We start from the raw sequence: 14,726 nt of genomic DNA, 5'->3' as shown, positions 1-14,726 counted from the left end.
GAACAAGAAAAGGAGCAATTGCAGAATGCGAAACAGAAAATAAGGGACTAAAGTGACAATATGCATGAATTTAGAGAGACTGATATTAACCAAATGTTTTTGATAATAATTCTAAAGCACAAAAACTTTTAGCACAACAACTCAGGCAACAGAAAGTGGAAAAGCCGGTTACCAAGGTCAGGGAGCCTATACAAAGGAAGATAACAAAAGATCCTGTAGCAGTATTAGAAATATATCAGAAATTTTATGAAAGTTTGTATAAAGCAGAGAAATATGGAAATCAAGAAAAGTTACAAATGGAAATGTTTATGGAAGAAATAAATATGTCAAGGTTAGAGGTAGATGAGGCTCAATTACTAACAGGATAGGAATAGATGAAATAAAAGGAAGTTATGCTCTTACCATAACATTCCATCTGTGTTGTCAATCTTCATTTATTTTTGACTCCTGGGGTAGTTGGTTCCGATCCTCGGAATGAGTCCAGCCGTTATACAGCTCACGCCAGCCAAAAATCTCTTGAGTTAATACTCTACCCACAACGCTCCTCTCCAATTCACCTCAGATCGAGTTTGCAGACTTATAGATAACCAGAACCATAAGCAAATATGAAGAAGACATGTCCAAGGTGAACCCTTACAAGGCACCCAGGACAAGTCAAGAATAGATGAAGATCAACAACACAGATGGAATGTTATGGTAAGAACATAACTTCTTTATCTGATGTTGGCAATCTTCATCTATTCTTGACTCTTGGGACAGGGTCCCCCATCTGCTTTAGATCCTGAGTGGCCCTATGGAAGGATATTCCTGAAAATCATAGAACCAAAGGAAACTCTTCCCCTGGAGACCAGATCCAATTTGTAATGAGTGATAAAGGTATGTGGAGTAGCCCACATTGCTGCTGCACATACTTCATTCAAGGAAGCCTTGGAATAGAAAATGGCTGAAGTGGCTATTGATCTGGTGGAATGTACTTTCACAGGCGCAGGTAACTTGAGATTATTTTTATTATATATATATATAAGTAATACAATCTCTTAGCCCATTTGACAAGGTAACTTTGGAAACAGATTTCCCTACAGTTGGACTGGAAAAGGATACAAACAACTGTTCTGACTTTGTAAATACTTTACTTCTGTTGAGATAGAAAAGTAATTCTCTGTGAACATCCAGCAAATGTAGGCAATATTTGTCTTTGTTGGAAAAATTGGGGAAGAAAACAGATAAGTCTATGGTTTAATTAATGTTGGACTGTGAGACTACCTTCGGAAGAAAGGATGGATTGGTTCTGAGTAAAACTCTATCCTTGTGGAAAATTAAGTAAGGGGATTTTGTGCATAAAGCCTGTATCACAGAAACCCATCTTGCGGAAGTTATAGCTATGAGGAAAAGCATTTTCCATGAAAGATGCATGTCGCTGCTGGCTCAAAGGGAGTAAACACCAGAGACTGAACAACAATAGTCAGATCCCATGGAGGCAGACGGTCTTTAAATGGAGGCTTTAAATGCAAAGTTCCTTCGAAGAACACTTTACACAGTCTATGTGAAATTAGAAGAAGGTCCACAAAACCATTACGGAAGTTAGAAATGGCAGCTAATTGTACTTTAACTGTGGAGGCGGAAGCCCCCTGATCAAAAAGAATGGCTAGAAATTCTAGAACTTTTTCCACAGGACTGGAAAAAGGATCTAGCTCATTACCGTAAGCCCAAGCTGAAAATCTCTGTCATTTATTAAGGTAGAGTTTCCTGGTGGATGGTCTATGGGTAAAAAGCAGAATTTTCCACACTGGGGTAGGTATATCATTATGCCTGGCGACTAGCGAAATTAGAGAAACCAAGCTGTCAGCTTGAGATTTTGAATGTTGGCGTGCACCAGCCCCGAGGGGGAAGACAGCAGTTCTGGAACTAGGTCCAGAATCCATGGACAGTGAACTAGATGAGGCCATAGGAAGGGGAACCAAATTTGTTGAGGCCAATAGGGTGCAATAAGGATCACTTTGCTTCTCAAACTGGCTGCTTTCTTGAGAAAGAGTGTAATTAGAGGGGGGCATAGAGGAGAGCCACGGGCCAATCAAGGAGAAGAGTGTCTCTCGGTGACTCCCCCTGTGGGGGGATTAGGTCAAAGGAGCTTCTGCACTTGTTTTGGGGTGATGCAAAAAGTTTGCAGCATGGCTGGCCTCAGCGACGAAAAATCCTCCTCACTATTTCAGGATTGAGAGACCACTCATGAAGCAGTACAATGCATCTGCTCAGTTTGTCCGCTATCATGTTTGAACTGCCCGGGAAGTGCACTGCTAACAGAAAGCAGTTGGAGGAAATAGTCCATTGCCACACTCTGATGGCTTCTTGATATGGGGGAGGGGGTAGGACTTGGTTCCCCCTTATTTGCTGATGTACCAGACTACAGACATGTTTTCTGGTTGGACTGCAATGGTCCCTAGAGGGAAGACAGACTGAAAGGCTTGCAACGCTAACAGCACTGCCCTCAATTCCAGGACAGTGATATGCAGATTGGTCTCTATTGGGTACGAAGTTCCTTGGACTGTTCTTCCCAGACAATGCTGCCCCACCTCATCTGGGAGGCATCCGTGGTCACTATGGCCTTGGATTGAGGATGGATAAATGGACGGCCTAATAGGATTTCTTCAGATTCTATCCATTAGGACAGGTCTTTTTTGCAGCGACTGGTGATTAGTACGGGGTACTTCACTGGATGGGTTACAATAGACCACTGTGATGCTAGTAGCCATTGTAGGAGCCGCATGTGGAACCTTGCTAATGAGACTAGAGTGATGGTCGTTGCTATGGAACCCAACGCCTGAAGGACTAGTAGCGCTGTAACTTTGTTTTTGCACATAACAGGATGTACTTGGGATTTTATCTTCTGTAATCTGTGCTGAGGAAGGGAGGCTACACAAGAGATAGTGCTCAGATGAGCTCCTAAGAATTCAAAATCTTGAGAGGGGCTTAGCTGAGATTTTGTTTGAGTGACTGTGATGCCCAAGCTCACGAACAAATGCAGAATGAATTCTATTGCTTGAAGCATTAGATGCCTTGTGGAAGCGGTGATGAGCCAGTCGTCTAGGTATGGAAACACCCGGAATTTGTGCAGTCTCAAGTGAGCTGTTACTGCTGCCATACATTTGGTGAACACCCTAGAACCGTGATGAGACCAAAGTGCAGCACCCTGAAATGAAAGTGACTGGCTCCTAGCCGAAAGTAGAGAAACCTTCTGTAGCATTTGTAAATATTTATGTGGTAGTACGCGTCTTGAAGGTCTATAGAGCACATCCAATCATTTTCCTCTAAAAAGGGAAGTACAGACTGAACCGTGATCATTCAGAATTTGTACTGTTGAACAAATCTGTTTAGAAGGCTGAGATCCAGTATAGGTATCCAGTCCCCAGTCCCCTGTCTTTTTTGGCACTAAAAAGAACCTTGAGTAAAATCTGGATCCTATCTAGTGGGACTTCTTGGATGACTCTTTTTTTCTAGCAGCTTTTGGATCTCTAAGGCTGCTTGGTCTCTCTGATTGGGTGGAACATCAGGGAGACTTGTTAGAGATCTGGGATAAAGGGTGAAGGGCAAAGAATAACCTCTGATAATAATTGTCTGCAAACAAGCATCTGTGGTTATCTGTCGCCAGGGTTTTGCATGCAGAGAAAATCTTACCCTGACGGTTTCCAGAGGTAAGCAATCGAGCCCCTTTTCAGGAGCGCTTGTACGGCTGGCCAGAGAAAAAGTCTCTGAAACCCTGATTCTGTGAGCCACCTTTGACTCGGGGTCAGCATCTTCCATTACAGCTCCCTCCTCTGCCTCAAGGGGAGCCTCCACCAAGTATGTCCTGGAAAGGCCCTTGGGACTTTTTGAACCACATCTTCCCACTCCTCTGATTCCTAGAAACTTATGCCCACAGCAAACTGGGTCTTCCCATCCTTCTCACACCTCACTAGAGTTTCTTTAACTCTGGAGCTGAACAAAGAAGATCTATCAAAGGGAGCACTGACGAAGTAAGACTTGAATAGCTCCACAAACTCACACAGGTACATCTAGGCATGTCGTCTGATAGCAACGCCTGAACCAGCTGATCTGGTTGCCCCTTCGGCATGTGAAATGAGCCTCATAGTCAGAAACAGACGCCAAGATAGCTAACTCAGAAGCCACTTTTTCTTGGACCTTATCAGATACAGATCCTGCTAGGGTGCCTGACAGTTCCTTGATCAGATCCCTCTGGAGCCTAGTGAAGTGTGCCAGAAAATTCAAGGACCTTAAGGTGAAGGTCAGTGATGCATAAACCCGCTTTCCAAATCTGTCCATCGCTCTAGACTCTCGGTTAGGCAGATGAACAGAAGAACTTTTCTCAGCCAGTTCCTTTTTGATGGCCACTACTACCACCATGGCATCTATCGCTAACCCTTTAGCCCAATGTTGGTGTTCCTCTGGTGCAGAAAGGATTTTATCTGGTCTTCGGGAATTGGTTCTATGGAGTCATGAGATTTCCAAGCCCGCTGACTGATAGGTTTAACGACATTGTCAGCAGGAGGGATCACCCAGGAAGTAGATGGGCAAGAACCAGAGGCTTGCAAGCACAGAGACTCTTCAGAGACTAGGGTCTTTGGGCTTCCAGTAACCCCTCTGTTTAAGGATCTCAAGAATGTCTCCAAAAAAGACATTTTCCAGGGGTGACCAGGGGAAAATTCTCCATCATTGAAATCAGTGTCTTGAGTGATGGATTCTTCAGGGGAGTCCAGGTGTTTCCTCTTACACATTTTCTTATGAGGAGGGTCCTCAGTGGGAATGTCAGAGGAGGTCTCGGAAGAAGGGTGATCCTCAGCCGGGATATCTTGCAACCTTGGAGCTCTTTGTCCAGGCCCGGAGGTTGGTGGAAGTTCCTGGTAACAAGGGGTCAGTGGATGAAACACCGATACAGGAGCCTCTGAGAGCCTGCAGTGAGAAAGCAGGACCCCTCGAGGAGGAATGGAAGGCCAGAACAGAGAAAGATGAACTCAGAACTAGGGTCACACCCAATCCCCGAAAGACCCACCATCAAAGCCACAGGCGAAGAAGGACCCCCAGCCGTCGGAGTCCCAGGAGGCAAGGACGACTCTGAATAACATATAGGAGTCAACTCAAACCCCTCAGGCCCAACAACAGAGCCATGATTTTGGGAATTCATCGGTTCAAAGGAACTGAGGAAGTCAGAGCTGAGTCCAGAACCAAAGGCAAGGGGGCTATCAGTGCCAGAGCAATAGGAACCTAAGTGGTTGGAGTGGGGAACTTTAAAGCCTCTGAGGAGATCAGAGGAGGAAGAACTGCAGAAGTCTTGGGAGAAAACATCACAGTTTCAGGAGGGAGAGGGGGGTTGGGAAGAAGTAGAAAGATCTCTAGCCGTGAGGAGCTGATCCACCAATCTCACCACATCAACTTCAGTGAGACTCCTGAAGGAGTGAACAGACAATTCAGAGGGAGATTCTGGCCTTTCTATAAAGGGAATGGAAAGTTGGCCAAAGAAGGGGTCAATGGAAGGGAAATACTTAATCCTGTATAAAGAGGATCAATTTTTGGCACCGTAGTGGTAGTGCGGGGGTATGATCTGTTGTGGTGCAGAAGAAGATGTCGGCACTGACATGGAAACTAAAAAAGCCAGTGCCGACACCAGTGCTGGAACCAGTGCCGATGCTGTAGGTGGTGAGGTGACTGGTGCTGAAGAATGAGTCCATTCAGAGAGCTTTGGAAACTTAGCTCAAAGTTCCAAGGAGGAAACAACAGAATGGGACTTTGGTTTTCTTGACGTCGGTGCTAACAGAGACGTTGGCACCAAAAGAATTGTTTTGGAACCAGAGGCCTTTGGGGAATTAGTAGCCTTGGATAAAGTTTCTTCAAAGAAGGTCTTAAGAAGCCCTTTAAGACTAAGCTTGTAACGACATTCTACCAAAGCCCTAGTACTGAAGGCCTGGCAGATGGAGCACTCTATGTCTAAATGTGGAGCACCTAAACAATAAACACAAGCCATATGCCCATTAGAGTTGGGCATTTTTCGGCCACAGTTCTGGCACTGCTTAAATCCAGTTGTGCCTTTGGACTTATCTGCCATATTGACAACTGGCAGAAAAATAAACAGTTATGCTGCACACACACACACACACACACACACACACACACACACACACACACACACACAAGGATAGACAGGAAAAGGAGAAGGGTCTACCAACAATGGTAGAAAGAACTACCAAATTGGTACAGAGAAAAGGAGAGAGGAAAAACTGCCAGCGATGGTAGGGAAAGGAATATCAACAGGTATAGAAACCACAACTAACAGCGACGGTAGAGAAAGAATACCAATGGGTATAGAAATGCACTCACAAGTGAAAAAGGTGGGTAGAGAAAGAAAAATATTAACGTTTTATAGCAAAGAAAAGTAGAAAGTCTAATACATTTTAAATATTACTTAGCTGCAAGAAGAGGGTCAGCTGATGCGTCTTGCTATAAGAGCAGGAAACAAGATCTGAGGTGGAGAGGGGCACTGTGGGTAGAGTATTAGCTTGAGAGATTTTTGGCTGGTGAAAGCTGCATAATGGCCAGACCGGTTCTGAGGACTACCCCCAAGAGTCAAGAAAAGAAGACTGACATCATCAGATAAATGGTTATTTATAATCAATCTACAGGAGAGGGCCCCAGGAATAGATGGTATTCCTGTGAAAGTTTTGAAGCTTGGAGGAAAAAACTGATGAAGATCTGGAAGGTTTTGTTTAACAGTATTTTACTTAACAGGAAGAGAAGTATCAGCATCCTGGAAGAAAGTGGTGGTAGCTATAATATCTAAAGAGGGTAAAGATCTATCAGATCCAGCTTCATACAGGCCCATTTCAATACTAAACTATGATTATAAAGTGTTTATGTCTATAATGGTTAAGAGAATGACAAAAGTGATACCAAAATTGATAGATATGGATCAGTGTGGTTTTGTGGAGGGGAGACAAACATTTGACAACATAACAGAACACTGATGATGCAAAGAGAAGCAGAATGTAAGAAAATACCACTGTTATCAGTGGGTCCTGATGCAGCGAAAGCATTTGACAGAGTAAACTGGGACTTCATGAGCAGGGCAATGCTTTCCGTGATACAATTATAAAGTTGATTAGGAGTATATATGAGGGATCGGAGGCAAAAATTAAAGTGGGAAGGATCCTCTCTGATCATTTCTGCTTGAGTAGAGGAATCAGGCAGGGGTGTCAATTTTCTTTATTTTATTTATTTATTTTTATTTTACATTTGTTTACCAGAAAAGTCCGACTGAATACAGGTCCATTTTCAGCGGAGGCCCAGGGAGAAAAGCTCCACATTACAATACATTACATGAGAGTAGAAAGAAGTAGAACATACATACATATGGCATATATACACATCAGGACAACATGCTAGCGATTAGCAAACATACATACAGCATATATACACACAACAGGACATCATGCTAGTGATTAACATTTCTTACAGTAGACAATCAGAGGTACATTTTTTTTTTCTTTTGCAGTTATAAGTTTTGTAAGGTAAATGTACACAGGTTTGGAAGCTTTCAGGGGAGAAACTGTTTATACATAGCTGTACCCTGACAAATTCTGTTGGTATGGATTAGCCTGGTGAGTGGCATGAGCTTAGCCAGTTACTTAGATGGTGGATTTTCAGGAGATTTTTGAATTGACTAAAGGAGTTGGTAGAAGTTATTTGGCTTGGTCGTGTGTTTCAGGTTTTGGCAATGATGTTGGCAAAGAGGGATTTACCAGCTTCGTACCAGCTTCGTTTTTATGTTTGATGACAGTTATGAGGTTCTGGTTACTAGATCTTAAGGCTCTAGAGGGAATGTGGGGCTGAATTAGGTGCTGAAGTCCTGGGGTATCTCAGGAAGGTAGTAAAGTTTGTGTGCCATAGAGAGTTGATTGAGTAGAAGTACATGACGCAACTCAAGCCAGTTGAGTTGCTTAAGGGATAGACAGTGGTGGGACCTATATGAGGCTTCAGTAGCAAACTTGGCAATCTTGTTGTAGCAAGATTCCATTTTATTTAGATCAGTTTGGCGGAGATTGGTCAAGATGGGAGAGGCATAGAGGACGGTGGATAGAAGATGAGTCCTTGCGATAGTTTCTTTGGTGCGTTTTGTCATAAACTGTTTGTTCCTGTAGAGGAGACCAAGGTTTTTATTAACTTTCTTTATGGTTTTTGCTATGTGGATGTCGAACCTCAGGTTATTGTCTATTTCTATACTTGCAGTTTAGTGTGTGTGGTTGAACTGATTTGATGTTTTCTTAGGAGTTAATGGTGAAATTATTATTTAGGGGAGGAGCTCTGCCAGGGCTGAAAAGAATTAGCTTGTTTTTTTGGGGATTAAGAAGAAGTTTGATGTTAGTGAACCAAGTTTCGGCTAGGGTGAAGTTATTTTGGGTAAGGGTTTGCAGTTTACTAAGGGTAGGGGCAGCACATGTGAGGCTGGTGTCATCTCCATATTGTACTATTGAGGCAGTGGGAGAGGATGAAGAGATCTGATTAGTAAATAGAGAGAACAGCAATGGGTCAAGGATGGATCCTTGAGGGACTCCTATAGTTACTGGTAACAGGGGGGACAATTGGTCCTGCCATAGGACTGCTTGCTGACGGGCAGGTAAGTAGCTGTTTAACCATGACATAAAGGAGGGACTTATATTTAGGGTTTTCTCCCTTGCTGTTTGCATTATATTTAGAACCATTGTCAAAAAAATAAGGGTCTCAGAAATTCAAGGATATAATTGGTATGGCAGTCAAAAAAAGCTGGCTCTCTTTGCAGATGATATTATTTTATACATGACAAAACCAGAAAGGACATTACAGTTTTGTGGAACATATAAGACAGTTCCAGATCTTTTCAGGATACAAAATTAATGAACCTAAAACAAAGGTGATAGTGGTAAATTATGTACCTACACATGAATTGGTCCAACAATATCCATACTTATGGGTACATGATAAAATGGAAGTACTTAGGAGTATGGATTACATTTGACTCTGTTGTGGCAGCTAAGGATATGTGAGAAGAGACTAAAAATATAATACAAAAACTGAGAAACTGGAGACTTTGTTATATGGATATTGATAGTAAGATACAAGCAATTAAATGTTTTTAGTTCCTTTAATCTTATACACAGGTCAGGCATATTTATATTAACCAGAGGAGAAGCTGTGGATAGCAACTGAAAAAGAGATGAAGGATTTTATCTGGGAGGAGTAGATGGCAAGGGTCAAGTGGGACAACTGATTCCTCCAACAGAACAGAGTAGATTAGGATTACGCAACTTGAGGCAGTATTTTGCAGCAACACATTTAAGGCTCTTTATACATAGCAAAAGCAGAAAACTATAATTCAAAGTGGAAAGGGATGATGGTGATACAGGGGGGAAGCTCAAGAAACAAGGAGAGACTGAGATTTTAGATGCAGAACCTTAAGAAGAATGACAACAATCATACAAAATATTATAGTCATAAAACAGCATGGAGTATTTTAAGAACTAAAACAGCATGGGAATAGAGAAAAAAAGATTCTGCCGATAGGGATGATAGCAGTTACGCATACTGACAATAGCAAGATGGGGCTGGAATTTATTAGAGAAAACTGGCAAAGGAACCAAAGTATTGGCAGCAAATAACTAGAAAGGGAAAGATAATAGAATGGGAAGATGCCAAGAATTTATTTGGACTGCAGGTTAGAGACTGCCTTCCTTATCAAGGATTGATATCAGAGTATAGACAAAGAGAAAGAAATGGAGGGAGAGTGTCTTAAATGAAAGACCAGCACTGGTAGAGTTTTTAATAGAATCTAGAATAGAAACTGACATTAAAAAAGGAATAATTAGCAGAGCATATAAAATATTGCATGATAACTACAAGAATCAATCAGAGGAGCTTAGAAAGGATTGGGAAGAGAGACTGGATAAGCAATTCACAAAGAGACAATGGGGGAATATATGTTTATCTCGGTTTACTTTTATATCCCCGATTCGCAGAAGGGCGAACTGCACATACCCGAATGGCATTCTGCAAGATATACAAATGGCGAACAGAAAAAGGTGTGAATGTGCAATGAGCGAATGCACAGTGAGATTCACTCATTGCACATTCGACATTCAGGGGCGGATTGCACTATAGTGGGGATCGGGAAATGGTTCCATTCCCCACTGTAGTGCGATCTCAGAGTTAGAATAATAAAGTAGGGAGGGTGTGGTGGGTGCAAGGGGGCTTGCCCCCCTGCTTTACACTTTGTTTTATTTTCTTCGACTTTCATGTTCGAAAAGCAGCGAATCTACAGTTCGATTTGCTGTTTTTCGAACATATAGGTGTGTCGACATTGTTAGTTTCATGGATTAGAGTCGCTCATATGAGCACTCGCCCTTCTGCAAATCGCGATTATGAAGGTAAACCATTTATCTCCCAAACATGCAACGAAGTCTAGAAGATTTAGGATCTTTGCTTGGAAGTGTTTACATAGGTATTTTTATAACCCAAGTAAACTCCAAAGAATTTTTCCACGGCTGGATAGCAAATGTTGGAGGTGTGACAGAAAAGAAAGAGACAGCTGGGAACATGTATTTTTTGAGTGTGGTGAGTTGGCAGACTTTAAGGATTCCCTGTGGACCACTCTTGTCAGGGATGCTGGGTGAGTACATTGGACTAACTGGGGAGATGATTTTTTTGAGCTATGATACAGAATCGGAATTGCCTAGACATAGTAAAGCCTTGCTGAGTCTAATTGTGGTGGCTGCCAATAAAGCAATTACTACAAAACAGAAATCAAAGTCTAAACCAACTTTACTAGAAGTAGTAAATATAGTAACAGAGATAAAACAACTGGAATTGGGATCTTTAGAAAAGAGAAGAAGCAAATTACATAGGAAAAAATGTGAACTGTGTGAACAATATATGCAGAGAAGGAACAAAGTTTAAAAGAAGGCAGGATTCGAATGAGCTGTACAGAGCTTAACTGACAATGAATTGTTAGATTATAAGTGATGTATAAAAGTGGTGTCAATGCTTACTTTTCATTTATATAAATGTAAGGTTGACCATGTCATATGTGAGAATTTATAAAGATGTTTGTTAAAAAAAAATATTTTCTAAACAATAAGAATTACGAAAATGATGCCAATAATAATCAACTCTAATCTTTAGTGTTTTACTAGAAAAAAAAAAAGAATTCACACACAGACAGAAGACATATATGAGGCAAACATCAAGGACAGTTGAGATGTATGATGTACACAAGTCTTGCAAATCCATATTAATGACTGCTAAAGCTGATCAAATGACAAAAGCCTCAATTACTAGTTCTCAGACAGCTCTCCCCCAGCAGCTGCAGCCACTTTGCTGAGTCTGTACACCTCAGACTTCCGATGTTTACAAAAAGATCGGCCATGGTTGTTGTTGTCTTTCGGCTTTTCCTGGTTAGAGGTCGCCACAGCAGAACTCCGGTCCGTTAATGATTGGCAGTAGATTTTGACGAACGCCGAGGTGCCAGCACGACGTTCACCCTTCAACGAAGGCACGCCCATTTATGCATGTCTTTCGAACGCCCACCCAACCGTGGGGAGGACATGCAGACTCCACACAGAAGACACTCCCCGCACTCCAGCCGAGAATTGAAGGGGAGAACCTCTTGCTGTGAAGCAACAACACTACCGCTGCACCACCGTGGATGTCCTTGTATTTAATTATTTCCACAAACAGTGGTAATGCACTGCTTCACACAAATCATATTAGTCTTGCAAAGACAGATTAATAAGCAAAGGGAAACAGAAGCAGTCATTTTGCCCCAAAAATTGCCTCCACCACAAATTATAGCTACATTACTGTTTGCATGCATCTTAAAAATATGACAGAAATAAAAAAAATAGATGCTGCAATAAATGAAAGTTATGTACTTATGTAACACTAGATTTGTGTTGCCTTGTTTCATCTGATTCAAAACCTGCATTATCATAACCAATCAGATCCAGCTTCAGTACTTTACAAGAGGTTAGATTCAGGGCTCTGACTCCTCCTCCTTCCCATAACTTCCTCTGGTCCCTAGATTCCCTCAGATCAAGTTTGGCTGCTTATAGTTAGGAATCTCTACAAAGTAACATGAAAGGCAGGCTTAGTTGACCATCCTATCAGGCCAACAGATCATAAGTACAATAGCGAGAAAGGCTATGCAATTGACAGGGTCCCTGGGTTAGGTCCAACTATTCTGCTGGGCATCAGAGAATCAAAGTTTACGATAAGGGATGGAGGGAGGGATGCTGAACTGGACAAACAAGACAACACAGATCTAGCATTATGGTATGTACATAAGTTTTGTATTCAGTGTTGTCTTTTTTGCCCGATTTAGCACTTGGGACAGATTCTCTAGCTACTTGTACAACCTGGTGGTATCAAGGAAGGATATTCCTGAGAATGGTGGAGCCAAAGGATCTACAAGATCTGGACTGTACAGCCAGCTTTGTAATGCAACACAAAAGTAAGAACAGTAGACCACACAGCTGCAGCACAAATCTCATCAACTGGAACCCTACACATAAAAGCTGTGGAAGTAGCCACAACTCCAGTAGAATGAGCCTTTGGTTTGTCATGTAAAATGATTTCCCTCTTCTCTGGAATAAAAGTAATACAGTTAGAAAGCCACCTGGACAGTGTTAATTTCAAAACCTCTTGACCCTACTTGGTTTTGAAAACACAAGGAAGAGTTGATCAGACTTTCTGATAGTCATGGTCCTGTGCAAGTAAAATCTGAGCTGGTTATGGACATCTAGCAAATGCAAGGAATATTCTCCTTTGTTACAGAACTTTGGGAAAAACTTGTAGATAGACAGTTTGATTAAGATTTGCTTCAGAGGCTACCTTTGGGAGAAAGTGGGGATTTGTTCCCAAAGACAATCTATCTTTATGAAAAAACAAAATAAGGAGGTTTACATAATAACGTTTACAACTCCAAAATCATCTTTGCAGAAGTGACAGCCATCAAAAAGAGTCTTCCAAGAAAGAAATTTTAGATCCAACAAAGCCTGAAGCATGACAGTAATGCCCCATGATGGACTGGATCCCTGATTTGGGGCCTTAAAAGAAAGGTTCCTTTCAAAAGGCCTTGGAAATTTTTAGAGAAGCAGCACACTCTGAATCTGATCAACATGAAATTGTAAATGGCTGCTAACTGTATCTTAATAGCTGAGAAATTGGATCCTTTACATAACAATTTTTCCAGAAAATCTAAAATTGAGCAAAAAGGAGCATAAAAGGGTCTAAACTTCTTAAGGAGGCCCATACAGTGAACCTTTTCCATTTACCAAGATACATTTTTCTGCTATTCAGTTTCTGTGAAGAGGTTAAGATCTTGATACTCCTGGCCACCATTAAAATTGGAGGAAGCATGGGGCTGATTTCAGTATTTTAAGGTCCCAGCAAGGCTGGTAGGATGGGTGATACAGGAGGTCTAGAAGAGGATCCTACACCCAAAATGGATGTATTAGATGAGGTCAGAGAAAGAGGAACCAAACCTGCTAGGGCCAGAAAAAAAGGAGCAAAGGGCACAACTTTGGCCTTGTACCACCTGGTTTACTGAAGAAACTTTGTAATCGGAGGAAAGGGTAGAAAGGCATAAAGAAGGTCCGGGGGACAACTGTGGACTACAATGTCCCAAGGTGTCTGCCCCTGCAGATGGATCAGGGCAAAGTAACTGCTACACTTGTTGTTTAGGTATGAAGCAAAAAGTCTGCAAGGTTGGCCCCAGTGACTGAAAATCTTAGTTACCACTGTTTGATCAAGGGACCACTCATAAGGAAGGACTGAGATATGCTCAGTTTGATAACCAGAACACTGGAAGTCCCTGGGATGTGCATTGCAATTAGAAAGCCGCAAGAAGACATTACCCACTGACACACTCTCATGGCTTCCCAGCAAAGTAGGTATGAATGGGTTCCTCCCTGCTTGCTGATGTACCAGACTGCTGCTATGCTGTTCATATGAACTAAGATCACAACCCTCGGGGAAGGAGTCCTGAAAGGTCTGGAATACTTGGAGGACTGCTCTCATCCGCAATACACTGTTGTGAAGGCTGGCCTCAGTCGTCAACCAAGAACCTTGAACAGTCTTCCCCCTCAAAATGCCCCCGCCACCCCAGAAGGGGAGTGACCATGATCAGAGTGGCTGCCGGTGGCAGTAGGAAAAACGGTAGCCCCCAAGACACTATAGAAAAGGTCAACCGCCAACTTATGTGTTTCCTGCATATCAATATAAGACGTATTGGTGCAAGAAGAGGCTAAGAAATCAGTGATAAATGAACCAAAAATGTCCATTGCAGGACCCTCATATAATGCCTGACCTTACCTGCTGGATTAACATGATACAGGCTGCCATCAGGCCGAGAAGTCACAGAATAAGTCTTGCTGGGGAATTGGGATGATGAAGGACCACTGATCCAACATGCAAAAGATCCTGGATTGTGGAAGCCTGGCTATTTGAGTATTCATGTCCAGGTGGCATCCAATAAACTCTACTGACTGCACTGGAGATAGCTTGGCTTTTGACAAGATTGATAGTGATTCCCAACTGTGGAGCTAGAAGGAGCATGAGTCCCTGCATTCAGCTAGTAGAATGGACTGCACCATGACCATTTGGAATGTCGTCTGTTTTACAAACTGACTGAGGTGGCTTAGGTCCAAGATGGG

At 42.2% G+C, this 14,726-nt stretch overlaps 1 protein-coding gene across 1 annotated transcript in view; it reads right to left on the bottom strand.

The window, feature by feature from the left end:
* NEK6 (NIMA related kinase 6) overlaps nucleotides 1-14,726 on the bottom strand; it is a 3,457,780-nt gene that overhangs the window by 1,538,567 nt on the left and 1,904,487 nt on the right. The gene's annotated exons all lie outside the window — the stretch shown is intronic.

The sequence above is a fragment of the Protopterus annectens genome, chromosome 16.part0 (genome assembly GCF_019279795.1).
Source record: "Protopterus annectens isolate FY-2018-M chromosome 16.part0, PAN1.0, whole genome shotgun sequence".
NCBI classification, from domain to species: domain Eukaryota; kingdom Metazoa; phylum Chordata; order Ceratodontiformes; family Protopteridae; genus Protopterus; species Protopterus annectens.
Note: the sequence above shows the minus strand (reverse complement) of the source record. Positions and strands in the feature narration are given on the sequence as shown.